The following is a 24,950-nucleotide window of genomic DNA, read 5'->3' as shown; positions in this document are numbered from 1 at the left end:
GCCCTGCACGCCCCTTTTCTCTTTTCATATGCAGACGAGGGTTGAAGCCAACTTTGACCCACTGCTTGGATGACATCACCGTATGCAAATCCATCTGCTGCAGGCCTTCCCCCAGGAATGCTTGCACTAGTTGTTGCATTTGGTTTGTTGTTTGGGGGTGCTTCATTATTAGGCAGCCTTCTGCCCTCCCATGTTCATCTGAAAATATGTGTTCTCCCTGCAGTTGTTGTCCCCAGATGAGAGTTCCCTTGTGCTGCCTCAGTTGAATCTCCTTTACTTGACAGAGATGTGCCTGAGCAGCGGCCCTCCCCAGCCCTATCCCAAATCATACTTATTTTGCATAGGAGATACCATGGTCATGAAGATTGTTCTCCCAGGGTGAGGTTCATTCATTGCATTCTGGGTATGCTGACCCCTGTGATTTCCCCAAATGTGGGAAACTCGACTGCATTATTTGTGGTAGTGGGGGACTGTGTTTGTGCTTTCCTCTGGTCAGCTCTGGTAAAAGTCAGATTTATTTGTCTCAGATCTTCCTCTAGCCTTGTTCTTCTTTCGAGAGTTCCCTTGTGCTGCCTCAGTTGAATCTCCTTCACTTGACAGGGGGGTACCCGAGCAGCGACCCTCCCCAGCTCTAGCCCAACTTCTACTTACCTGGCAGGTGAGATACTATGATCATGTAGGTGCTTCTCCCAGGGCAAGGCTCACCCATTGCACTCTGGGTGTGCTGCTCCTGCGATTTCCCCAAATGTGGGAAACTTGACTGCATAATTTGTGTTTCCCCTGGTCGGCTCTCGTATAATTCAGATCTCTTTGTCTCAGGTCTCTCTCCAGCCTAGTTTGCTGTCTGTTTCAACTTCTCTTTTCTTGAGCCGCTCCCTTCTATGCCCTTGCGCACTATCCTGACTTCTCCCGTCTGCTTACTTTGTGCCTTCCAATGCACAATGCAAACTACAGGTAGTGCTGCAGGGCCCACACCCTTTTACTTGCCGTTCAGAGCAGCTCTGGAGCTGTTACAGTGCCCAGCTGCTGCAAGAAATCACCTTGAATGCTTCAGGGGCTGGGGCATAGCCAACATGAGCCCCACACCGAAGGAGGGTGGAGGTGTTTAATGCGAACTAGGGGTCATCCAAGCGCCGCAAAAGGCCGCCATGCCCTGCACGCCCCTTTTCTCTTTTCATATGCAGACGAGGGTTGAAGCCAACTTTGACCCACTGCTTGGATGACATCACTATATGCAAATCCATCTGCTGCAGGCCTTCCCCCAGGAATGCTTGTACTAGTTGTTGCATTTGGTTTGTTGTTTGGGGGTGCTTCAGTATTAGGCAGCCTTCTGCCCTCCCATGTTTATCTGAAAATATGTGTTCTCCCTGCAGTTGTTGTCCCCAGATGAGAGTTCCCTTGTGCTGCCTCAGTTGAATCTCCTTTACTTGACAGAGATGTGCCTGAGCAGCGGCCCTCCCCAACCCTATCCCAAATCATACTTATTTTGCATAGGCGTATCGCCTATGCAAAATAAGTATGATTTGGGATAGGGTTGGGGAGGGCCGCTGCTCAGGCACATCTCTGTCAAGTAAAGGAGATTCAACTGAGGCAGCACAAGGGAACTCTCATCTGGGGACATGGTCATGAAGATTGTTCTCCCAGGGTGAGGTTCATTCATTGCATTCTGGGTATGCTGACCCCTGTGATTTCCCCAAATGTGGGAAACTCGACTGCATTATTTGTGGTAGTGGGGGACTGTGTTTGTGCTTTCCTCTGGACAGCTCTGGTAAAAGTCAGATTTCTTTGTCTCAGATCTTCCTCTAGCCTTGTTCTTCTTTCGAGAGTTCCCTTGTGCTGCCTCAGTTGGATCTCTTTAACTTGACAGGGGGGTGCCCGAGCAGCGACCCTCCCCAGCTCTAGCCCAACTCCTACTTACTTGCCAGGTGAGATACTATGATCATGAAGGATCTTCTCCCAGGGCAAGGCTCACCCATTGCACTCTGGGTGTGATGCCCCTGCGATTTCCCCAAATGTGGGAAGCTTGACTGCATAATTTGTGTTTCCCCTGGTCGGCTCTCGTATAATTCAGATCTCTTTGTCTCAGGTCTCTCTCCAGCCTAGTTTGCTGTCTGTTTCCACTTCTTTTTTCATGAGCCCCTCCCTTTTATACCCTTGTGCACTATCCTGACTTCTCCTCCTGTCTGCTTACTTTGTGCCTTCCAATGCACAATGCAAACTACAGGTAGTGCTGTAGGGCCCACACCCTTTTACTTGCCGTACAGAGCAGCTCTGGAGCTGTTACAGTGCCCAGCTACTGCAAGAAATCAGCTTGAATGCTTCAGGGGCTGGGGCACAGCCAACATGAGCCCCACACCGAAGGAGGGTGGAGGTGTTTAATGTGAACTAGGGGTCATCCAAGCACCGCAAAAGGCCGCCATGCCCTGCACGCCCCTTTTCTCTTTTCATATGCAGACGAGGGTTGAAGCCAACTTTGACCCACTGCTTGGATGACATCACCGTATGCAAATCCATCTGCTGCAGGCCTTCCCCCAGGAATGCTTGCACTAGTTGTTGCATTTGGTTTGTTGTTTGGGGGTGCTTCAGTATTAGGCAGCCTTCTGCCCTCCCATGTTCATCTGAAAATATGTGTTCTCCCTGCAGTTGTTGTCCCCAGATGAGAGTTCCCTTGTGCTGCCTCAGTTGAATCTCCTTTACTTGACAGAGATGTGCCTGAGCAGCGGCCCTCCCCAGCCCTATCCCAAATCATACTTATTTTGCATGGTCATGAAGATTGACTTATTTTGCATGGTCATGAAGATTGTTCTCCCAGGGTGAGGTTCATTCATTGCATTCTGGGTATGCTGACCCCTGTGATTTCCCCAAATGTGGGAAACTCGACTGCATTATTTGTGGTAGTGGGGGACTGTGTTTGTGCTTTCCTCTGGTCAGCTCTGGTAAAAGTCAGATTTATTTGTCTCAGATCTTCCTCTAGCCTTGTTCTTCTTTCGAGAGTTTCCTTGTGCTGCCTCAGTTGGATCTCTTTCACTTGACAGGGGGGTGCCCGAGCAGCGACCCTCCCCAGCTCTAGCCCAACTCCTACTTACCTGCCAGGTGAGATACTATGATCATGAAGGTGCTTCTCCCAGGGCAAGGCTCACCCATTGCACTCTGATTTCCCCAAATGTGGGAAGCTTGACTGCATAATTTGTGTTTCCCCTGGTCGGCTCTCGTATAATTCAGATCTCTTTGTCTCAGGTCTCTCTCCAGCCTAGTTTGCTGTCTGTTTCCACTTCTTTTTTCATGAGCCCCTCCCTTTTATACCCTTGTGCACTATCCTGACTTCTCCTCCTGTCTGCTTACTTTGTGCCTTCCAATGCACAATGCAAACTACAGGTAGTGCTGCAGGGCCCACACCCTTTTACTTGCCGTACAGAGCAGCTCTGGAGCTGTTACAGTGCCCAGCTGCTGCAAGAAATCAGCTTGAATGCTTCAGGGGCTGGGGCATAGCCAACATGAGCCCCACACCGAAGGAGGGTGGAGGTGTTTAATGCGAACTAGGGGTCATCCAAGCGCCGCAAAAGGCCGCCATGCCCTGCACGCCCCTTTTCTCTTTTCATATGCAGACGAGGGTTGAAGCCAACTTTGACCCACTGCTTGGATGACATCACCGTATGCAAATCCATCTGCTGCAGGCCTTCCCCCAGGAATGCTTGCACTAGTTGATGCATTTGGTTTGTTGTTTGGGGGTGCTTCAGTATTAGGCAGCCTTCTGCCCTCCCATGTTCATCTGAAAATATGTGTTCTCCCTGCAGTTGTTGTCCCCAGATGAGAGTTCCCTTGTGCTGCCTCAGTTGAATCTCCTTTACTTGACAGAGATGTGCCTGAGCAGCGGCCCTCCCCAGCCCTATCCCAAATCATACTTATTTTGCATAGGAGATACCATGGTCATGAAGATTGTTCTCCCACGGTGAGGTTCATTCATTGCATTCTGGGTATGCTGACCCCTGTGATTTCCCCAAATGTGGGAAACTCGACTGCTTTATTTGTGGTAGTGGGGGACTGTGTTTGTGCTTTCCTCTGGTCAGCTCTGGTAAAAGTCAGATTTCTTTGTCTCAGATCTTCCTTTAGCCTTGTTCTTCTTTCGAGAGTTCCCTTGTGCTGCCTCAGTTGGATCTCCTTCACTTGACAGGGGGGTACCCGAGCAGCGACCCTCCCCAGCTCTAGCCCAACTTCTACTTACCTGGCAGGTGAGATACTATGATCATGTAGGTGCTTCTCCCAGGGCAAGGCTCACCCATTGCACTCTGGGTGTGCTGCTCCTGCGATTTCCCCAAATGTGGGAAACTTGACTGCATAATTTGTGTTTCCCCTGGTCGGCTCTCGTATAATTCAGATCTCTTTGTCTCAGGTCTCTCTCCAGCCTAGTTTGCTGTCTGTTTCAACTTCTCTTTTCTTGAGCCGCTCCCTTCTATGCCCTTGCGCACTATCCTGACTTCTCCCGTCTGCTTACTTTGTGCCTTCCAATGCACAATGCAAACTACAGGTAGTGCTGCAGGGCCCACACCCTTTTACTTGCCGTTCAGAGCTGCTCTGGAGCTGTTACAGTGCCCAGCTGCTGCAATAAATCAGCTTGAATGCTTCAGGGGATGGGGCATGGCCAACATGAGCCCCACACCAAAGGAGGGTGGGGTGTTTAATGCAAACTAGGGGTCATCCAAGCACCGCAAAAGGCCGCCATGCCCTGCACGCCCCTTTTCTCTTTTCATATGCAGATGAGGGTTGAAGCCAACTTTGACCCACTGCTTGGATGACATCACCGTATGCAAATCCGTCTTCTGCAGAACTTCCCCCAGGAATGCTTGCACTAGTTGTTGCATTTGGTTTGTTGTTTGGGGGTGCTTCAGTATTAGGCAGCCTTCTGCCCTCCCATGTTCATCTGAAAATATGTGTTCTCCCTGCAGTTGTTGTCCCCAGATGAGAGTTCCCTTGTGCTGCCTCAGTTGAATCTCCTTTACTTGACAGAGATGTGCATGAGCAGCGGCCCTCCCCAGCCCTATCCCAAATCATACTTATTTTGCATAGGAGATACCATGGTCATGAAGATTACTCTCCCAGGGTGAGGTTCATTCATTGCATTCTGGGTATGCTGACCCCTGTGATTTCCCCAAATGTGGGAAACGTGACTGCTTTATTTGTTGGCAGTGGGGGACTGTGTTTGTGTTTTCCTCTGATCTCTGGTAAAAGTCAGATTTCTTTGTTTCAGATCTTCCTCTAGCCTTGTTCTTCTTTCGAGAGTTTCCTTGTGCTGCCTCAGTTGGATCTCCTTCACTTGACAGGGGGGTGCCCGAGCAGCGACCCTCCCCAGCTCTAGCCCAACTCCTACTTACCTGCCAGGTGAGATACTATGATCATGAAGGTGCTTCTCCCAGGGCAAGGCTCACCCATTGCACTCTGGGTGTGCTGCCCCTGCGATTTCCCCAAATGTGGGAAACTTGACTGCATAATTTGTGTTTCCCCTGGTCAGGTCTCGTATAATTCAGATCTCTTTGTCTCAGGTCTCTCTCCTGCATAGTTTGCTGTCTGTTTCCACTTCTCTTTTCTTGAGCCGCTCCCTTCTATGCCCTTGCGCACTATCCTGACTTCTCCTCCTTTCTGCTTACTTTGTGCCTTCCAACGCACAATGCGAACTACAGGTAGTGCTGCAGGGCCCACACCCTTTTACTTGCCTTACAGAGCAGCTCTGGAGCTGTTACAGTGCCCAGCTGCTGCAAGAAATCAGCTTGAATGCTTCAGGGGCTGGGGCATAGCCAACATGAGCCCCACACCGAAGGAGGGTGGAGGTGTTTAATGCAAACTAGGGGTCAGCCAAGTGCTGCAAAAGGCCACCATGCCCTGCACGCCCCTTTTCTCTTTTCATATGCAGATGAGGGTTGAAGCCAACTTTGACCCACTGCTTGGATGACATCACCATATGCAAATCTATCTGCTGCAGGCCTTCCCCCAGGAATGCTTGCACTAGTTGTTGCATTTGGTTTGTTGTTTGGGGGTGCTTCAGTATTAGGCAGCCTTCTGCCCTCCCATGTTCATCTGAAAATATGTGTTCTCCCTGCAGTTGTTGTCCCCAGATGAGAGTTCCCTTGTGCTGCCTCAGTTGAATCTCCTTTACTTGACAGAGATGTGCCTGAGCAGCGGCCCTCCGCAGCCATATCCCAAATCATACTTATTTTGCATAGGAGATACCATTGTTATGAAGATTGTTCTCCCAGGGTGCGGTTCATTCATTGCACTCTGGGTATGCTGAACCCTGTGATTTCCCCAAATGTGGGAAACTCGACTGCATTATTTGTGGTAGTGGTGGACTGTGTTTGTGCTTTCCTCTGGTCAGCTCTGGTAAAAGTCAGATTTCTTTGTCTCAGATCTTCCTCTAGCCTTGTTCTTCTTTCGAGAGTTCCTTTGTGCTGCCTCAGTTGGATCTCCTTCACTTGACAGGGGGGTGCCCGAGCAGCGACCCTCCCCAGCTCTAGCCCAACTCCTACTTACCTGCCAGGTGAGATACTATGATCATGAAGGTGCTTCTCCAAGGGCAAGGCTCACCCATTGCACTCTGGGTGTGCTGCTCCTGCGATTTCCCCAAATGTGGGAAACTTGACTGCATAATTTGTGTTTCCCCTGGTCAGGTCTCGTATAATTCAGATATCTTTGTCTCAGGTCTCTCTCCAGCCTAGTTTGCTGTCTGTTTCCACTTCTCTTTTCTTGAGCCGCTCCCTTCTATGCCCTTGCGCACTATCCTGACTTCTCCTTTCTGCTTACTTTGTGCCTTCCAACGCACAATGCGAACTACAGGTAGTGCTGCAGGGCCCACACCCTTTTACTTGCCTTACAGAGCAGCTCTGGAGCTGTTACAGTGCCCAGCTGCTGCAAGAAATCAGCTTGAATGCTTCAGGGGCTGGGGCATAGCCAACATGAGCCCCACACCGAAGGAGGGTGGAGGTGTTTAATGCAAACTAGGGGTCAGCCAAGTGCCGCAAAAGGCCACCATGCCCTGCACGCCCCTTTTCTCTTTTCATATGCAGACGAGGGTTGAAGCCAACTTTGACCCACTGCTTGGATGACATCACCATATGCAAATCTATCTGCTGCAGGCCTTCCCCCAGGAATGCTTGCACTAGTTGTTGCATTTGGTTTGTTGTTTGGGGGTGCTTCAGTATTAGGCAGCCTTCTGCCCTCCCATGTTCATCTGAAAATATGTGTTCTCCCTGCAGTTGTTGTCCCCAGATGAGAGTTCCCTTGTGCTGCCTCAGTTGAATCTCCTTTACTTGACAGAGATGTGCCTGAGCAGCGGCCCTCCCCAGCCCTATCCCAAATCATACTTATTTTGCATAGGAGATACCATGGTCATAAAGATTGTTCTCCCAGGGTGAGGTTCATTCATTGCATTCTGGGTATGCTGACCCCTGTGATTTCCCCAAATGTGGGAAACTCAACTGCATTATTTGTGGTAGTGGGGGACTGTGTTTGTGTTTTCCTCTGGTCAGCTCTGGTAAAAGTCAGATTTCTTTGTCTCAGATCTTCCTCTAGCCTTGTTCTTCTTTCGAGAGTTCCATTGTGCTGCCTCAGTTTGATCTCCTTCACTTGACAGGGGGGTACCCGAGCAGCGACCCTCCCCAGCTCTAGCCCAACTCCTACATACCTGCCAGGTGAGATACTATGATCATGAAGGTGCTTCTCCCAGGGCAAGGCTCACCCATTGCACTCTGGGTGTGCTGCTCCTGTGATTTCCCCAAATGTGGGAAACTTGACTGCATAATTTGTGTTTCCCCTGGTCGGCTCTCGTATAATTCAGATCTCTTTGTCTCAGGTCTCTCTCCAGCCTAGTTTGCTGTCTGTTTCCACTTCTCTTTTCTTGAGCCGCTGCCTTCTATGCCCTTGTGCACTCTCCTGACTTCACCTGTCTGCTTACTTTGTGCCTTCCAACGCACAATGCAAACTACAGGTAGTGCTGTAGGGCCAACACCCTTTTACTTGCCTTACAGAGCAGCTCTGGAGCTGTTACAGTGCCCAGCTGCTGCAAGAAATCAGCTTGAATGCTTCAGGGGCTGGGGCATAGCCAACATGAGCCCCACACCGACGGAGGGTGGAGGTGTTTAATGCTAACTAAGGGTCATCCAAGCGCCGCAAAAGGCCGCCATGCCCTGCATACCCCTTTTCTCTTTTCATATGCAGATGAGGGTTCCAGCCAACTTTGGCCCACTGCTTGGATGACATCACCGTATGCAAATCCGTCTTCTGCAGACCTTTTCCCAGGAATGCTTGTACTAGTTGTTGCATTTGGTTTGTTGTTTGGGGGTGCTTCAGTATTAGGCAGCCTTCTGCTCTCCCATGTTCATCTGAAAATATGTGTTCTCCCTGCAGTTGTTGTCCCCAGATGAGAGTTCCCTTGTGCTGCCTCAGTTGAATCTCCTTTACTTGACAGAGATGTGCCTGAGCAGCGGCCCTCCCCAGCCCTATCCCAAATCATACTTATTTTGCATAGGAGATACAATTGTCATGAAGATTGTTCTCCCAGGGTGAAGTTCATTCATTGCATTCTGGGTATGCTGACCCCTGTGATTTCCCCAAATGTGGGAAACTCGACTGCATTATTTGTGGTAGTGGGGGACTGTGTTTGTGCTTTCCTCTGGTCAGCTCTGGTAAAAGTCAGATTTCTTTGTCTCAGATCTTCCTCTAGCCTTGTTCTTTTTTCGAGAGTTTCCTTGTGCTGCCTCAGTTGGATCTCGTTCACTTGACAGGGGGGTGCCCGAACAGCGACCCTCCCCAGCTCTAGCCCAACTCCTACTTACCTGCCAGGTGAGATACTATGATCAGGAAGGTGCTTCTCCCAGGGCAAGGCTCACCCAATGCACTCTGGGTGTGCTGCTCCTACGATTTCCCCAAATGTGGGACACTTGATTACATAATTTGTGTTTCCTCTGGTCGGCTCTCGTATAATTCAGATCTCTTTGTCTCAGGTCTCTCTCCAGCCTAGTTTGCTGTCTGTTTCCACTTCTCTTTTCTTGAGCCGCTCCCTTCTATGCCCTTGTGCACTATCCTGACTTCTCCCGTCTGCTTACTTTGTGCCTTCCAACGCACAATGCAAACTACAGGTAGTGCTGCAGGGCCCACACCCTTTTACTTGCTTTACAGAGCAGCTCTGGAGCTGTTACAGTGCCCAGCTGCTGCAAGATATCAGCTTGAATGCTTCAGGGGCTGGGGCATAGCCAACATGAGCCCCACACCGAAGGAAGGTGGAGGTGTTTAATGCGAACTAGGGGTCATCCAAGCGCCGCAAAAGGCCGCCATGCCCTGCACACCCCTTTTTTATTTTCATATGCAGACGAGGGTTGAAGCCAACTTTGACCCACTGCTTGGATGACATCACCATATGCAAATCCATCTGCTGCAGGCCTTCCCCCAGGAATGCTTGCACTAGTAGTTGCATTTGATTTGTTGTTTGGGGGTGCTTCAGTATTAGGCAGCCTTCTGCCCTCCCATGTTCATCTGAAAATATGTGTTCTCCCTGCAGTTGTTGTCCCCAGATGAGAGTTCCCTTGTGTTGCCTCAGTTGAATCTCCTTTACTTGACAGAGATGTGCCTGAGCAGCGGCCCTCCCCAGCCCTATCCCAAATCATACTTATTTTGCATAGGAGATACCATGGTCATGAAGATTGTTCTCCCAGGGTGAGGTTCATTCATTGCACTCTGGGTATGCTGACCCCTGTGATTTCCCCAAATGTGGGAAACTCGACTGCATTATTTGTGGTAGTGGGGGACTGCGTTTGTGCTTTCCTCTGGTCAGCTCTGGTAAAAGTCAGATTTCTTTGTCTCAGATCTTCCTCTAGCCTTGTTCTTCTTTCGAGAGTTCCCTTGTGCTGCCTCAGTTGGATCTCCTTCACTTGACAGGGGGTGCCCGAGCAGCAATCCTCCACAGCTCTAGCCCAACTCCTACTTACCTGCCAGGTGAGATACTATGATCTTCACTGTTAGGGCAATCAGGATGTGGAATTCCCTGCCAGGGAAGGTGGTAATGGCGGACTCTGTAATTGGATTTAAAAAAGGAATGGATACATTTCTGAATGAAAAAGCTATCCAAGGTTATAATACTTAAAATATCAACATGGTTAATCCGGGGGTAACATGAGTTATAGTAGCTAACTAGTCATAAAACATTATTCAGCAAGTATGTAGAATCATCACAACTTAAAACAGGTTGAACACGATGGGCAATTTGCCTCTATTCAACCTCAAAAACTATGTTACTATATGTTACTATATTACTATGTTACTGTAGTATACAGAACACCACAATGTAATGAGCAGTGATAGTGAGCACTGATGAGGATACTAGAACTGACACTGAGCAGCAAGATGCAGCACTGGACTATTAGTAATGTACTGTAGTATGCTGAGCACCACAATGCAGCACAAGACAATGAGCAGTGATACTGAGCACTGATGAGGATACTACTGAGAACTGACACTGAGCAGGAGAGACACACTACTAGTATTACTGAGCAGCAATAAGTAACCACTGATACTGAGCACTGATATTGAGATTTCCACTGAGAGAACATAGCCACGTCCTCTCCGCTATCTCTTCAATGCACGAGTAAAAATGGCGGCAACGCGCAGCTCTTTATATGGAATCCGAATCTCGCGAGAATCCGACAGCGGGATGATGACATTTTCCCTTGTTCAGGTTTTCCGAGTCAGGCGGGAACAACCGAGCCTGCCTCGGACCAGTGTAAACCACGTGGAGTTCGTCGGGAATTCGGTTCTCGGAGAACCGAACCCGCTCCTCTCTACCTTATACCCATCAATTTTTTTATTTTCAATCTAAGCCCCTGCAGTTTTCTGTAAGCATCTGCTTCGCTATGATGATCAACAAGTCACAAGGGCAAACACTCAGGGCTTGAGGCGTAGATCTTAGGACCAGCTGCTACAAGCATGGCAGAGGTGTCACTATCACTGGTGACACCCAGAGAGGTGGCGAGGGAGATTGTAATGCAGGGCGCGCAGATAAGCAGTGCAATGGTAAAAAGGAGGCATGGTTTCATAGGTAGGGGCGTGGCCTGGTGGCCTGAATCTACATTTTGTTGCTCCGGGTGTCCCGGGGGTTGGGGGCTGCACCCGGGGACTAGTGTGTGTGCGGTGCTGGCTCCTGCACAGTGACAGGGCATGGCCACCCAGCATGACGCCTCCATTCTTGACCATGCTGTAATTGCAGTCGCACTGCAGTTCAGCGTGATCATAAAAAATGGTGTAGCCTCCTGCTGGTGCAGACTGTATGTGCGCGCAGGAAGCCGCCACCATTTTTGTGATCACAGCGGCTGAATGTGATGTCATACAGCCGCTGTGACCACGCCCCCTGTGTCTCCTCCGTTGCAGACCCCATTTTGAAGCCTTGCCCCCGCACCGCTCCATCCCTGACTTGGAAATGGAGTGTTGCTGACCCCCCTCCCCCCCCCCCCCCGCCCCGATTGACAGGCAGAGGCGATCGCATTCTCTGCGGGGTGCCGCAGAAAATGCAGGCACATGCGTATGCTGTTAGCAAATTTTGCAGTTGGATCGCTTATTGTGATTGCATTCCAACCTGAATCAGGCCCTATTACCTATCACAATGCGCTGCGGGCAGTACAAAATTGGGTTAATATAGGAGTAAAACTCCCAGACCTGTGCTCCTTAACTGTACCTGGTGGCTAGTGGAGCGGCTGCCCAGTAATCAGTGTCCACGCCAGTGCGCACACGGTCCACCCCCTACGGCCACGCTCCCCTTCATCAGCGGCCTCGTGATCCGGAAGGGCGGTGTGTGTGTGACTGACCTTAGGAAGAAACTGGAGCCTCCGCTGCAGTGACCCAGCAACCAGGGCACGGGAGTATACAGCGCCGCTGGGAGTGATGAAGCTGCAGTAAAGATGTCTATTAGACCTAGCCTGCTGCAGCCCTTGTAGATTCTCATAAAACAAGTTCTTCTTTTCTTGTCAAAATTAATAGCTAAGAATAGGCTGCCTGAGGCAGGCCCCTGTTAAGTGGCCTGCTACTGAAGGCACCAACTACAAACTGAGCTCCCTGTTCATGGAAGCGGGGTTATAGAGGAGGATGCGCTGAGCATCTTGGGAACAGTCAAAAGCTTTGAGCCGGTTGGTGCCTCAGATCAAGATCCTACTCTACACCCCAATGTGAATCCTTGTGGAGTCCAGTGTACCCCACAGAAGAAATTAATGTGTCACACCCATTGGCAGCAACCTTAGAATAGCTGCTGACGGGCACAATTGAGAAAGGAAGGGGGGGGGGGACATTTGAATCCAGCACATAGATGCAATTCAAATATGTAATTTGTACCTTCCTATTTTAAAATATAATGGATGAACCTCACCCTGTGAGAACAATCTTCATGATCAAGAGATCTCATATGCAAAATAAGTATGAGTTGGGATAGGGCTGGGGAGGGTGGCTGCTCGGGCAGCCCCTCCCCCGTCAAGTTAAGGAGATTCAACTGAGGACGCACAAGGGAACTCTCGTCTGGGGACACCAACTGCAGGGAGACCACATCTGTTCAGATGAACATGGGAGGGTGGAAGGCTGCCTAATATTGAAGCACCATCAAATATCAAACCATATGCAACAACTAGTACAAGCATTCCTGGGGGAAGGTCTGCAGAAGACGGATTTGCATACGGTGATGTCATCCAAGATGTGGGCCAAAGTTGGCTGGAACCCTCATCTGCATATGAAAAGAGAAAAGGGGCATGCAGGGCATGGCGGCCTTTTGCGGTGCTTGGATGACCCCTAGTTCGCATTAAACACCCCCACCCTCCTTTGGTGTGGGGCTCATGTTGGCCATGCCCCATCCCCTGAAGCATTCAAGCTGATTTCTTGCAGCAGCTGGGCACTGTAACAGCTCCAGAGCTGTTCTGTAAGGCAAGTAAAAGGGTGTGGGCACTGCAGCACCACCTGTAGTTCGCATTGTGCGTTGGAAGGCACAAAGTAAGCAGACGGGAGGAGAAGTCAGGATAGTGCGCAAGGGCATCCTTTTCTCTTAGTCCGTAGAGGATGCTGGGGTCACATTAAGAACCATGGGGTATAGACGGGATCCGCAAGAGACATGGGCACTTTAAGACTTTCAAAGGGTGTGAACTGGCTCCTCCCTCTATGCCCCTCCTCCAGACTCCAGTTATAGGAACTGTGCCCAGGGAGACGGACATTTCGAGGAAAGGATTTATTGTTAAACTAAGGTGAGCATCTTACCAGCTCACACCTTAAGCATGCCGCAGAACGTGGCATTCAACAGAACACAAGCCAACGGCATGAACAATTGCAGCAAAAAGCTGACCAGAACCATAACATAACATGTGTATAACCACAAGTAATAACTGCAGACACAGTATGGACTGGGACGGGTGCCCAGCATCCTCTACGGACTAAGAGAAAAGGATTTACCAGTAGGTATTAAAATCCTATTTTCTCATACGACCTAGAGGATGCTGGGGTCACATTAAGAACCATGGGGTTATACCAAAGCTCTTGAACGGGTGGGAGAGTGCGTACGACTCTGCAGCACCGAATGACCCAACTTGAGGTTATCATCAGCCAAGGTATCAAACTTGTAAAACTTAGCAAAAGTGTTTACTAAATAGCTGCTCGGCAAAGTTGCAATGCCGAGACTCCCCGACCAGCTGCCCAGGATGAACCCACCTTTCTAGTAGAATGGGTCTTCACCTAATTCAGTAATGGCAATCCTGCCATGGAATGAGCATGCTGAATCTTACCACAGATCCAGCGCATAATGGTCTACATGGAAGCAGGACACCCAATCCTGTTGGGAGCATACAGGACAAACAGAGCCTCTGTTTTCCTAATCTGAACCGTTCTGGTGACATAAATTTTCAAAGTTCTGACCACAGCCAGAGACTTTGACTCAACGAAGGTGTCAGTGGCCAAAGGCACCATGTGGAAAGATGAACCACCTTCGGCAGAAATTGTTGACGTGTCCTCAATTCTGCTCTATCTTCATGAAAGATCAAATAAAGGCTCTTGTGATACTGCATGGTTTGTACTGTTTTCCATGTGCTCCCAGATCTTTCAAGCAAGTAGCATGGTCAAGAAAGTTCTGTTTGAAAATAAACAACATTTACTGTCATTGTTATAGAATTTGGGAGAAAAAACAAGAAGAAATCTGCACTGTTGACGCACTGGACAGAATGAATGAATCATAAAATATAACCTTTATTAAGTATGTATTAAAATTGGATAAATATTAATATTATTATCCCAAACTGCAGTGAAACATAAATGTTAAAATCACAGAACTAACATACATGTGCATAAGAAGAATAAAGAGATGTGAAAAAAAGGTTTAAAAAGCGTGTCCGTGTGTGATTATTTTTGAAGGCACAACCCTGGCGGGGTTGTTTATATAGATATATATGTTGCTAATAATCACTTTCTAGCGTAATGTTATTAAATAGCTGTTAGTATCTATGTCGTCAGGTACCACTGGGTCGTATCCTATATACTCCCTTCACTCAATAGGGGTTACCTCCCGGGAAGCCATCCCCATTGGCGAATTTGTGGGGGTGATTGAGTATAACCGGTAAGCTAACCTCCAATTTGTGGGGTGCTTAGGTAGATGGGGATCACTTATTTCTCTGTGTCCCCTAAGACTATATTCCTAAATTCAATACCACAGGGGGATAGCTTTCTATATCGGATAAGGAATCACTTGATAGGGAAATCTCTATGGATCATGGAAAGATCATATTTATTAATATCCAAACTAAAAAAATGATGAATAGCTTTAATTTAGCTGTTTAGATATAGTTAATTGGCGAGATATACCAACAGGTGCGGTTGCCTTAAGGAATATGGCAATTCCAATATAAATAGCAGCCCTCCTTCATATAATCAGCCAGATCTTATTAAATCTGGTCCAGATATAGCCGTTCAGATATACTTAATTGACAACATATATCAATCGGTGGGGTTGCCTTAAGGAATATAGCAATTCCAATTCTCATATAAATAGCAACCTTCCTTCATATATTCAGCCAGATCTTATTTAATCTGATCTAGGCGTAGGCAATAATGCTTTCCTTAGAGGTATAGCCACCTCAATTCTTATTAAGAAGCAAAGTGTCTGTCATAATGGTTTATCCAATTCATCTAAGAAATAATATATTCCATGTGTCAGAGATTCATTACTCTCTATTTACACTGTTAAAGAGTTAATTCTTATTATGTTACAGTGTAATGAAATTATCATATAGGGAGATGTGGCAATTCCATGTGCTATATATATAATAACCCTTAGTGGTCCAGATTCCACAATGAGGAATTTTCTTATAAACCGCTGAAACACACAGCTGTTTGACTGACTTCCAAATATATCTATCTCACTTTGTAACAGTCTTATGATAGAGAAACTGTTACATATTCGGTCACTTAGTTATCTAAAGGTAAACAGACTCAGTGTGAGGGTAATATAATATATCAAATGCGCTGTCAATAATCGTGGTAACTGGTGTAATAATGTGGTATATTGAGTATGCTAGTAAGGCATATAACTGCTCTCCAGCCTTTAAGTGTTACCAATCAATTTGTTACACTGTAAAGGATTTATGGTGTCCTGTTAGGACATGCAGCTGCTAGGCTGACTCAAAGATTTATCCATTTGTAACAATTATGTAACAGTTATATACATGTTACTGGTATTACATAGAAATAGTATGACACAGGCCAGCAGTCCCATGTGTCTAGATTCCACAATAGGAGATTTTCTTTGTCTTATAAACTGCTGGAACACACAGCTGCTAGACTGACTTCAAATATATATATTACTTTGTAACAGTCTTATAGTAAAGAGACTGTTACACACTGTCATTTAGTTATCTCAAGGTTAGCAGATTCTGTGTGAGGATAGTGTTCTGTTAGAACATGCAGCTGCTAGGCTGACTCATAGAAAATGTATCCATTTGTAACAAATGACACATACAGCATTAAATTAATATCTATAGCAGCCCATGTGACATCTCTACTCTTATCATAATTGTCTGGTTATTGCCAATCTGGACAGCAGGAGTGATATATATTCACTAGTCCCAATATCCCATCATATAAATATACCCACACTGATATACTTTCTTATCAAGAGTTATTAGTAGCTATCTGTATGCACTTTAGACATTGTAATTGCTAAGTGACATCATATCTAGTGTATTCCTTTCTTATAGCTCAGCTTCTATTCCCTATTAGTGGAGACTAACAGCTAACATCATAATCATATATTTTTGTTTTATAACATTTCACATGAGTCAAATACACGCGGACACGCCGTGCCCTACACATGTGTTTCACTGCATCTATGGCAACTTACATTAAAGCTAACAAGAAAGCACACTCGTTCTGTCTTTAAACTGATAAAAGAAACCCCAATAATATGGGGCATGCAAAAATTGAGATAAAACTCAGTTTTGCTCCTCTCCACGGAAATCTTTAATAAAAGGCGAAATATTTGTTAGTTCTGAAGAGAAACCAGAGCATGACCAAGATTCCACCTGTCGCCTGAGTGCCATGCCAGCAGTTCTCATTGAGCTCAAAGTGAGCACCCAATTTGAAAGAAAGAAAGCAGATTTCTCACCAGGCTTCCCCTAGCTATAAACATGGTTTGTACTCTTTTCCATGTGTTCCCAGATCTTTCAAGCAATTAGTATAGTCAAGAAAGTTCTGTTTGAAAAGAAACAAACATTTACTGTCATTTCTATGCAAATGAGCTTACATTAAAGCACACTCGTTCTATCTTTAAACAGATAAAATAAAACCCCAATAAGATGGGGCATGCAAAATTTGAGATAAAACTCAGTTTTGCTCCTCTCCACGGAAATCTTTAGTAAAAGGCGAAAGATTTGTTCGTTCTGAAGAGAAACCAGAGCATGACCAAGATTCCACCTGTCGCCTGAGTGCCATGCCAGCAGTCCTCATTCAGATCAAAGTGAGCGCCCAATTTGAAAGAAAGCAGATTTCTCACCTGGCTTCTCCTTGCTATAAGCATGGTTTGTACTGTATTCCATGTGCTCCCAGATCTTTCAAGCAAGTAGCATGGTCAAGAAAGTTCTGTTTGAAAAGTAACAAACATTTACTGTAATTTCTATGCAAATGAGCTTTCATTAAAGCACACTCATTCTATCTTTAAACCGATAAAAGAAAATCCAAAAAGATGGGGCATGCAAAAATTGAGGTAAAACTCAGTTTTGCTCCTCTCCACGGAAATCTTTAGTAAAAGGCGAAAGATTTGTTCGTTCTGAAGAGAAACCAGAGCATGACCAAGATTTTCATCTGAAAATATGTGTTCTCCCTGCAGTTGTTGTCCCCAGATGAGAGTTCCCTTGTGCTGCCTCAGTTGAATCTCCTTTACTTGACAGAGATGTGCCTGAGCAGCGGCCCTCCCCAGCCCTATCCCAAATCATACTTATTTTGCATAGGAGATACCATGGTCATGAAGATTGTTCTCCCAGGGTGAGGTTCATTCATTGCATTCTGGGTATGCTGACCCCTGTGATTTCCCCAATGTGGGAAACTCGACTGCATTATTTGTGGTAGTGGGGGACTGCGTTTGTGCTTTCCTCTGGTCAGCTCTGGTAAAAGTCAGATTTCTTTGTCTCAGATCTTCCTCTAGCCTTGTTCTTCTTTCGAGAGTTCCCTTGTGCTGCCTCAGTTGGATCTCCTTCACTTGACAGGGGGTGCCCAAGCAGCAATCCTCCACAGCTCTAGCCCAACTCCTACTTACCTGCCAGGTGAGATACTATGATCTTCACTGTTAGGGCAATCAGGATGTGGAATTCCCTGCCAGGGAAGGTGGTAATGGCGGACTCTGTAATTGGATTTAAAAAAGGAATGGATACATTTCTGAATGAAAAAGCTATCTAAGGTTATAATACTTAAAATATCAACATGGTTAATCCGGGGGTAACATGAGTTATAGTAGCTAACTAGTCATAAAACATTATTCAGCAAGTATGTAGAATCATCACAACTTAAAACAGGTTGAACACGATGGGCAATTTGCCTCTATTCAACCTCAAAAACTATGTTACTATATGTTACTATATTACTATGTTACTGTAGTATACAGAAAACCAAAATGCAATGAACAGTGATAGTGAGCACTGATGAGGATACTAGAACTGACACTGAGCAGCAAGATGCAGCACTGGACTATTAGTAATGTACTGTAGTATGCTGAGCACCACAATGCAGCACAAGACAATGAGCAGTGATACTGAGCACTGATGAGGATACTACTGAGAACTGACACTGAGCAGGAGAGACACACTACTAGTATTACTGAGCAGCAATAAGTAACCACTGATACTGAGCACTGATATTGAGATTTCCACTGAGAGAACATAGCCACGTCCATTCCGCTCTCTCTTCAAAGCACGAGTAAAAATGGCGGCAACAAGCAGCTCTTTATATGGAATCCGAATCTCGCGAGAATCCGACAGCGGGATGATGACATTTTCCCTTGTTCAGGTTTTCCGAGTCAGGCGGGAACAACCGAGCCTGCCTCGGACCAGTGTAAACAACGTGGAGTTCGTGGGGAATTCGGTTCTCGGAGAACCGAACCCGCTCCTCTCTACCTTATACCCATCAATTTTTTTATTTTCAATCTAAGCCCCTGCAGTTTTCTGTAAGCATCTGCTTCGCTATGATGATCAACAAGTCACAAGGGCAAACACTCAGGGCTTGAGGCGTAGATCTTAGGACCAGCTGCTACAAGCATGGCAGAGGTGTCACTATCACTGGTGACACCCAGAGAGGTGGCGAGGGAGATTGTAATGCAGTGCGCGCAGATAAGCAGCGCAATGGTAAAAAGGAGGCATGGTTTCATAGGTAGGGGCGTGGCCTGGTGGCCTGAATCTACATTTTGTTGCTCCGGGTGTCCCGGGGGTTGGGGGCTGCACCCAGGGACTAGTGTGTGAGCAGTGCTGGCTCCTGCACAGTGAAAGGGCATGGCCACCCAGCATGACGCCTCCCTTCTTGACCATGCTGTAATTGCAGTCGCACTGCAGTTCAGCGTGATCATAAAAAATGGTGTAGCCTCCTGCTGGTGCAGACTGTATGTGCGCGCAGGAAGCCGCCACCATTTTTGTGATCACAGCGGCTGAATGTGATGTCATACAGCCGCTGTGACCACGCCCCCTGTGTCTCCTCCGTTGCAGACCCCATTTTGAAGCCTTGCCCCCGCACCGCTCCATCCCTGACTTGGAAATGGAGTGTTGCTGACCCACCTATCCCCCCCCCGCCCCGATTGACAGGCAGAGGCGATCGCATTCTCTGCGGGGTGCCGCAGAAAATGCAGGCACATGCGTATGCTCTTAGCAATTTTTGCAGTTGGATCGCTTATTGTGATTGCAATCCAACCTGAATCAGGCCCTATTACCTATCACAATGCGCTGCGGGCAGTACAAAATTGGGTTAATATAGGAGAAAAACCCCCAGACCTGTGCTCCTTAACTGTACCTGGTGGCTAGTGGAGCGGCTGCCCAGTAATCAGTGTCCACGCCAGTGCGCACACGGTCCACCCCCTACGGCCACGCTCCCCTTCATCAGTGGCCTCGTGATCCGGAAGGGTGGTGTGTGTGTGACTGACCTTAGGATGAAACCGGACCCTCCGCTGCAGTGACCCAGCAACCAGGGCACGGGAGTATACAGCGCCGCTGGGAGTGATGAAGCTGCAGTAAAGATGTCTATTAGACCTAGCCTGCTGCAGCCCTTGTAGATTCTCATAAAACAAGTTCTTCTTTTCTTGTCAAAATTTATAGCTAAGAATAGGCTGCCTGAGGCAGGCCCCTGTTAAGTGGCCTGCTACTGAAGGCACCAACTACAAACTGAGCTCCCTGTTCATGGAAGCGGGGTTATAGAGGAGAATGCACTGAGCATCTTGGGAACAGTCAAAAGCTTTGAGCCGGTTGGTGCCTCAGATCAAGATCCTACTCTACACCCCAATGTGAATCCTTGTGGAGTCCAGTGTACCCCACAGAAGAAATTAATGTGTCACACCCATTGGCAGCAACCTTAGAATAGCTGCTGACGGGCACAATTGAGAAAGGAAGGGGGGGGGGGACATTTGAATCCAGCACATAAATGCAATTCAAATATGTAATTTGTACCTTCCTATTTTAAAATATAATGGATGAACCTCACCCTGTGATAACAATCTTCATGATCAAGAGATCTCATATGCAAAATAAGTATGAGTTGGGATAGGGCTGGGGAGGGTGGCTGCTCGGGCAGCCCCTCCCCCGTCAAGTTAAGGAGATTCAACTGAGGAAGCACAAGGGAACTCTCGTCTGGGGACAACAACTGCAGGGAGACCACATCTTTTCAGATGAACATGGGAGGGCGGAAGGCTGCCTAATACTGAAGCACCATCAAATATCAAACCATATGCAACATCTAGTACAAGCCTTCCTGGGGGAAGGTCTGCAGCAGACGGATTTGCATACAGTGATGTTATTCAAGCAGTGGGCCAAAGTTGGCTGGAACCCTCATCTGCATATGAAAAGAGAAAAGGGGCGTGCAGGGCATGGCGGCCTTTTGCAGTGCTTGGATGACCCCTAGTTCTCATTAAACACCCCCACCCTCCTTTGGTGTGGGGCTCATGTTGGCCATGCCCCATCCCCTGAAGCATTCAAGCTGATTTCTTGCAGCAGCTGGGCACTGTAACAGCTCCAGAGCTGTTCTGTAAGGCAAGTAAAAGGGTGTGGGCCCTGCAGCACCACCTGTAGTTTGCATTGTGCGTTGGAAGGCACAAAGTAAGCAGACGGGAGGAGAAGTCAGGATAGTGCGCAAGGGCATCCTTTTCTCTTAGTCCGTAGAGGATGCTGGGGTCACATTAAGAACCATGGGGTATAGACGGGATCCGCAAGAGACATGGGCACTTTAAGACTATCAAAGGGTGTGAACTGGCTCCTCCCTCTATGCCCCTCCTCCAGACTCCAGTTATAGGAACTGTGCCCATGGAGACGGACATTTCGAGGAAAGGATTTATTGTTAAACTAAGGTGAGCATCTTACCAGCTCACACCTTAAGCATGCCGCAGAACGTGGCATTCAACAGAACACAAGCCAACGGCATGAACAATTGCAGCAAAAAGCTGACCAGAACCATAACACAACATGTGTATAACCACAAGTAATAACTGCAGACACAGTATGGACTGGGACGGGTGCCCAGCATCCTCTACAGACTAAGAGAAAAGGATTTACCGGTAGGTATTAAAATCCTATTTTCTCATACGACCTAGAGGATGCTGGGGTCACATTAAGAACCATGGGGTTATACCAAAGCTCTTGAACGGGTGGAAGAGTGCGTACGACTCTGCAGCACCGAATGACCCAACTTGAAGTTATCATCGGCCAAGGTATCAAACTTGTAAAACTTAGCAAAAGTGTTTACTAAATAGCTGCTCGGCAAAGTTGCAATGCCGAGACTCCCCGACCAGCTGCCCAGGATGAACCCACCTTTCTAGTAGAATGGGTCTTCACCTAATTCAGTAACGGCAATCCTGCCATGGAATGAGCATGCTGAATCTTACCACAGATCCAGCGCATAATGGTCTACATGGAAGCAGGACACCCAATCCTGTTGGGAGCATACAGGACAAACAGAGCCTCTGTTTTCCTAATCTGAACCGTTCTGGTGACATAAATTTTCAAAGTTCTGACCACAGCCAGAGACTTTGACTCAACGAAGGTGTCAGTGGCCAAAGGCACCATGTGGAAAGATGAACCACCTTCGGCAGAAATTGTTGACGTGTCCTCAATTCTGCTCTATCTTCATGAAAGATCAAATAAAGGCTCTTGTGATACTGCATGGTTTGTACTGTTTTCCATGTGCTCCCAGATCTTTCAAGCAAGTAGCATGGTCAAGAAAGTTCTGTTTGAAAAGAAACAAACATTTACTGTCATTGTTATGCAAATAAACTTACATTAAAGCTAACCAGAAAGCACACTCGTTCTGTCTTTAAACTGATAAAAGAAACCCCAATAATATGGGCATACCTCCCAACTTTGTCGGCTCGCAAAGAGGGACACACGCGCGGCGAAGTCGCGCGCGCTCCCAAAAAGGGTGTGGCCTAAGTAAAAGGGGGCGTGGCTTCGCGGGAGGACCCGCGATCGCGAGTCACGCCCCCGTTTTCGGCACTGAGCGGGCATGCCCAGCGCTCTGTGAGCCGCTGGCATGCCACCTCTCCCTCTGACTTCAGTGAATAGACGCTGTGCGCATGCGCACAGCGTCTATTCACCGCTGCTCTGCTAAGCAGGGCAGCGACAGACAGAGCCTCCCAATTGTCCTCCCCACCGCGGGACACTGCGGCCCGCAGGTGGGACAGCGGGACAGTCCCCAAAAAACGGGACTGTCCCGCGAAAATCGGGACAGTTGGGAGGTATGATATGGGGCATGCAAAAATTGAGATAAAACTCAGTTTTGCTCCTCTCCACGGAAATCTTTAGTAAAAGGCGAAAGATTTGTTTGTTCTGAAGAGAAACCAGAGCATGACCAAGATTCCACCTGTCGCCTGAGTGCCATGCCAGCAGTCCTCATTCAGCTCAAAGTGAGCACCCAATTTGAAAGAAAGAAAGCAGATTTCTCACCAGGCTTCCCCTTGCTATAAACATGGTTTGTACTCTTTTCCATGTGCTCCCAGATCTTTCAAGCAATTAGTATGGTCAAGAAAGTTCTGCTTGAAAAGAAACAGACATTTATTGTCATTGTTATGCAAATAAACTTACATTAAAGCTAACAAGAAAGCACACTCGTTCTGTCTTTAAACTGATAAAAGAAACCCCAATAATATGGGGCATGCAAAAATTGAGATAAAATTCAGTTTTGCTCCTCTCCACGGATAATCTTTAATAAAAGGCGAAAGATTTGTTCGTTCTGAAGAGAAACCAGAGCATGACCAAGATTCCACCTGTCGCCTGAGTGCTGTGCCAGCAGTCCTCATTCAGATCAAAGTGAGTGCCCAATTTGAAAGAAAGCAGATTTCTCACCTGGCTTCTCCTTGCTATAAGCATGGTTTGTACTGTATTCCATGTGCTCCCAGATCTTTAAAGCAAGTAGCATGGTCAAGAAAGTTCTGTTTGAACATAAATAAACATTTACTGTCATTTCTATGCAAATGAGCTTACATTAAAGCACACTCATTCTATCTTTAAACCGGTAAAAGAAACCCCAAAAAGATGGGGCATGCAAAAATTGAGATAAAACTCGGTTTTGCGCCTCTCCACGGAAATCTTTAGTAAGAGGCGAAAGATTTGTTCGTTCTGAAGAGAAACCAGAGCATGACCAAGATTTTTATATGAAAATATGTGTTCTCCCTGCAGTTGTTGTCCCCAGATGAGAGTTCCCTTGTGCTGCCTCAGCTGAATCTCCTTTACTTGACAGAGATGTGCCTGAGCAGCGGCCCTCCCCAGCCCTATCCCAAATCATACTTATTTTGCATAGGCGATACCATGGTCATGAAGATTGTTCTCCCAGGGTGAGGTTCATTCATTGCATTCTGGGTATGCTGACCCCTGTGATTTCCCCAAATGTGGGAAACTCGACTGCATTATTTGTGGTAGTGGGGGACTGTGTTTGTGCTTTCCTCTGGTCAGCTCTGGTAAAAGTCAGATTTATTTGTCTCAGATCTTCCTCTAGCCTTGTTCTTCTTTCGAGAGTTCCCTTGTGCTGCCTCAGTTGGATCTCTTTCACTTGACAGGGGGGTGCCCGAGTAGCGACCCTCCCCAGCTCTAGCCCAACTCCTACTTACCTGCCAGGTGAGATACTATGATCATGAAGGTGCTTTTCCCAGGGCAAGGCTCACCCATTGCACTCTGGGTGTGGTGCCCCTGCGATTTCCCCAAATGTGGGAAGCTTGACTGCATAATTTGTGTTTCCCCTGGTCGGCTCTCGTATAATTCAGATCTCTTTGTCTCAGGTCTCTCTCCAGCCTAGTTTGCTGTCTGTTTCCACTTCTTTTTTCATGAGCCCCTCCCTTTTATACCCTTGTGCACTATCCTGACTTCTCCTCTTGTCTGCTTACTTTGTGCCTTCCAATGCACAATGCAAACTACTGGTAGTGCTGCAGGGCCCACACCCTTTTACTTGCCGTACAGAGCAGCTCTGGAGCTGTTACAGTGCCCAGCTGCTGCAAGAAATCAGCTTGAATGCTTCAGGGGCTGGGGCATAGCCAACATGAGCCCCACACCGAAGGAGGGTGGAGGTGTTTAATGCGAACTAGGGGTCATCCAAGCGCCGCAAAAGGCCGCTATGCCCTGCACGCCCCTTTTCTCTTTTCATATGCAGACGAGGGTTGAAGCCAACTTTGACCCACTGCTTGGATGACATCACCGTATGCAAATCCATCTGCTGCAGGCCTTCCCCCAGGAATGCTTGCACTAGTTGTTGCATTTGGTTTGTTGTTTGGGGGTGCTTCATTATTAGGCAGCCTTCTGCCCTCCCATGTTCATCTGAAAATATGTGTTCTCCCTGCAGTTGTTGTCCCCAGATGAGAGTTCCCTTGTGCTGCCTCAGTTGAATCTCCTTTACTTGACAGAGATGTGCCTGAGCAGCGGCCCTCCCCAGCCCTATCCCAAATCATACTTATTTTGCATAGGAGATACCATGGTCATGAAGATTGTTCTCCCAGGGTGAGGTTCATTCATTGCATTCTGGGTATGCTGACCCCTGTGATTTCCCCAAATGTGGGAAACTCGACTGCATTATTTGTGGTAGTGGGGGACTGTGTTTGTGCTTTCCTCTGGTCAGCTCTGGTAAAAGTCAGATTTATTTGTCTCAGATCTTCCTCTAGCCTTGTTCTTCTTTCGAGAGTTCCCTTGTGCTACCTCAGTTGAATCTCCTTCACTTGACAGGGGGGTACCCGAGCAGCG

The 24,950-nt window shown here is 47.5% G+C and overlaps 24 non-coding genes and 2 pseudogenes across 24 annotated transcripts; 20 read left to right on the top strand and 6 right to left on the bottom strand.

Moving 5' to 3' along the window:
- The first annotated feature begins 327 nt into the window (after positions 1-327).
- Positions 328-491, top strand: LOC135033797 (U1 spliceosomal RNA). The gene has a single exon (XR_010229130.1). It is a non-coding gene; the product is annotated as a U1 spliceosomal RNA (small nuclear RNA).
- A 152-nt stretch (positions 492-643) lies between these two features.
- Positions 644-806, top strand: LOC135033751 (U1 spliceosomal RNA). Its single transcript, XR_010229090.1, has one exon. It is a non-coding gene; the product is annotated as a U1 spliceosomal RNA (small nuclear RNA).
- Positions 807-1,603: 797 nt separating this feature from the next.
- On the top strand, positions 1,604-1,758 carry LOC135033833 (U1 spliceosomal RNA; annotated as a pseudogene).
- A 152-nt stretch (positions 1,759-1,910) lies between these two features.
- LOC135033861 (U1 spliceosomal RNA) lies at positions 1,911-2,073 on the top strand. Its single transcript, XR_010229183.1, has one exon. It is a non-coding gene; the product is annotated as a U1 spliceosomal RNA (small nuclear RNA).
- Positions 2,074-2,747: 674 nt separating this feature from the next.
- Positions 2,748-2,926, top strand: LOC135033840 (U1 spliceosomal RNA; annotated as a pseudogene).
- Positions 2,927-3,898: 972 nt separating this feature from the next.
- LOC135033707 (U1 spliceosomal RNA) lies at positions 3,899-4,062 on the top strand. The gene has a single exon (XR_010229047.1). It is a non-coding gene; the product is annotated as a U1 spliceosomal RNA (small nuclear RNA).
- A 152-nt stretch (positions 4,063-4,214) lies between these two features.
- On the top strand, positions 4,215-4,377 carry LOC135033749 (U1 spliceosomal RNA). The gene has a single exon (XR_010229088.1). It is a non-coding gene; the product is annotated as a U1 spliceosomal RNA (small nuclear RNA).
- A 670-nt stretch (positions 4,378-5,047) lies between these two features.
- Positions 5,048-5,212, top strand: LOC135033815 (U1 spliceosomal RNA). Its single transcript, XR_010229146.1, has one exon. It is a non-coding gene; the product is annotated as a U1 spliceosomal RNA (small nuclear RNA).
- Positions 5,213-5,361: 149 nt separating this feature from the next.
- LOC135033771 (U1 spliceosomal RNA) lies at positions 5,362-5,524 on the top strand. Its single transcript, XR_010229110.1, has one exon. It is a non-coding gene; the product is annotated as a U1 spliceosomal RNA (small nuclear RNA).
- Positions 5,525-6,198: 674 nt separating this feature from the next.
- Positions 6,199-6,362, top strand: LOC135033725 (U1 spliceosomal RNA). Its single transcript, XR_010229064.1, has one exon. It is a non-coding gene; the product is annotated as a U1 spliceosomal RNA (small nuclear RNA).
- Positions 6,363-6,514: 152 nt separating this feature from the next.
- LOC135033810 (U1 spliceosomal RNA) lies at positions 6,515-6,677 on the top strand. The gene has a single exon (XR_010229143.1). It is a non-coding gene; the product is annotated as a U1 spliceosomal RNA (small nuclear RNA).
- A 671-nt stretch (positions 6,678-7,348) lies between these two features.
- On the top strand, positions 7,349-7,512 carry LOC135033925 (U1 spliceosomal RNA). The gene has a single exon (XR_010229241.1). It is a non-coding gene; the product is annotated as a U1 spliceosomal RNA (small nuclear RNA).
- A 152-nt stretch (positions 7,513-7,664) lies between these two features.
- LOC135033825 (U1 spliceosomal RNA) lies at positions 7,665-7,827 on the top strand. The gene has a single exon (XR_010229155.1). It is a non-coding gene; the product is annotated as a U1 spliceosomal RNA (small nuclear RNA).
- Positions 7,828-8,498: 671 nt separating this feature from the next.
- On the top strand, positions 8,499-8,662 carry LOC135033716 (U1 spliceosomal RNA). Its single transcript, XR_010229056.1, has one exon. It is a non-coding gene; the product is annotated as a U1 spliceosomal RNA (small nuclear RNA).
- Positions 8,663-8,814: 152 nt separating this feature from the next.
- LOC135033855 (U1 spliceosomal RNA) lies at positions 8,815-8,977 on the top strand. Its single transcript, XR_010229176.1, has one exon. It is a non-coding gene; the product is annotated as a U1 spliceosomal RNA (small nuclear RNA).
- Positions 8,978-9,648: 671 nt separating this feature from the next.
- LOC135033915 (U1 spliceosomal RNA) lies at positions 9,649-9,812 on the top strand. Its single transcript, XR_010229231.1, has one exon. It is a non-coding gene; the product is annotated as a U1 spliceosomal RNA (small nuclear RNA).
- A 6,629-nt stretch (positions 9,813-16,441) lies between these two features.
- LOC135033906 (U5 spliceosomal RNA) lies at positions 16,442-16,557 on the bottom strand. Its single transcript, XR_010229222.1, has one exon. It is a non-coding gene; the product is annotated as a U5 spliceosomal RNA (small nuclear RNA).
- A 275-nt stretch (positions 16,558-16,832) lies between these two features.
- LOC135033880 (U5 spliceosomal RNA) lies at positions 16,833-16,948 on the bottom strand. The gene has a single exon (XR_010229198.1). It is a non-coding gene; the product is annotated as a U5 spliceosomal RNA (small nuclear RNA).
- Positions 16,949-17,218: 270 nt separating this feature from the next.
- Positions 17,219-17,334, bottom strand: LOC135033895 (U5 spliceosomal RNA). The gene has a single exon (XR_010229212.1). It is a non-coding gene; the product is annotated as a U5 spliceosomal RNA (small nuclear RNA).
- Positions 17,335-17,478: 144 nt separating this feature from the next.
- LOC135033694 (U1 spliceosomal RNA) lies at positions 17,479-17,641 on the top strand. The gene has a single exon (XR_010229034.1). It is a non-coding gene; the product is annotated as a U1 spliceosomal RNA (small nuclear RNA).
- Positions 17,642-22,460: 4,819 nt separating this feature from the next.
- LOC135033914 (U5 spliceosomal RNA) lies at positions 22,461-22,573 on the bottom strand. The gene has a single exon (XR_010229230.1). It is a non-coding gene; the product is annotated as a U5 spliceosomal RNA (small nuclear RNA).
- Positions 22,574-22,859: 286 nt separating this feature from the next.
- LOC135033913 (U5 spliceosomal RNA) lies at positions 22,860-22,976 on the bottom strand. The gene has a single exon (XR_010229229.1). It is a non-coding gene; the product is annotated as a U5 spliceosomal RNA (small nuclear RNA).
- A 270-nt stretch (positions 22,977-23,246) lies between these two features.
- LOC135033897 (U5 spliceosomal RNA) lies at positions 23,247-23,362 on the bottom strand. The gene has a single exon (XR_010229214.1). It is a non-coding gene; the product is annotated as a U5 spliceosomal RNA (small nuclear RNA).
- Positions 23,363-23,506: 144 nt separating this feature from the next.
- LOC135033689 (U1 spliceosomal RNA) lies at positions 23,507-23,670 on the top strand. The gene has a single exon (XR_010229029.1). It is a non-coding gene; the product is annotated as a U1 spliceosomal RNA (small nuclear RNA).
- Positions 23,671-23,822: 152 nt separating this feature from the next.
- On the top strand, positions 23,823-23,985 carry LOC135033839 (U1 spliceosomal RNA). The gene has a single exon (XR_010229167.1). It is a non-coding gene; the product is annotated as a U1 spliceosomal RNA (small nuclear RNA).
- A 674-nt stretch (positions 23,986-24,659) lies between these two features.
- LOC135033785 (U1 spliceosomal RNA) lies at positions 24,660-24,823 on the top strand. Its single transcript, XR_010229122.1, has one exon. It is a non-coding gene; the product is annotated as a U1 spliceosomal RNA (small nuclear RNA).
- The last annotated feature ends 127 nt before the right edge of the window (positions 24,824-24,950 follow it).

The sequence above is a fragment of the Pseudophryne corroboree genome, unplaced genomic scaffold (genome assembly GCF_028390025.1).
Source record: "Pseudophryne corroboree isolate aPseCor3 unplaced genomic scaffold, aPseCor3.hap2 scaffold_576, whole genome shotgun sequence".
In the NCBI taxonomy this organism is placed as follows: domain Eukaryota; kingdom Metazoa; phylum Chordata; class Amphibia; order Anura; family Myobatrachidae; genus Pseudophryne; species Pseudophryne corroboree.
This window is presented reverse-complemented; position numbering and strand designations above follow the sequence as displayed.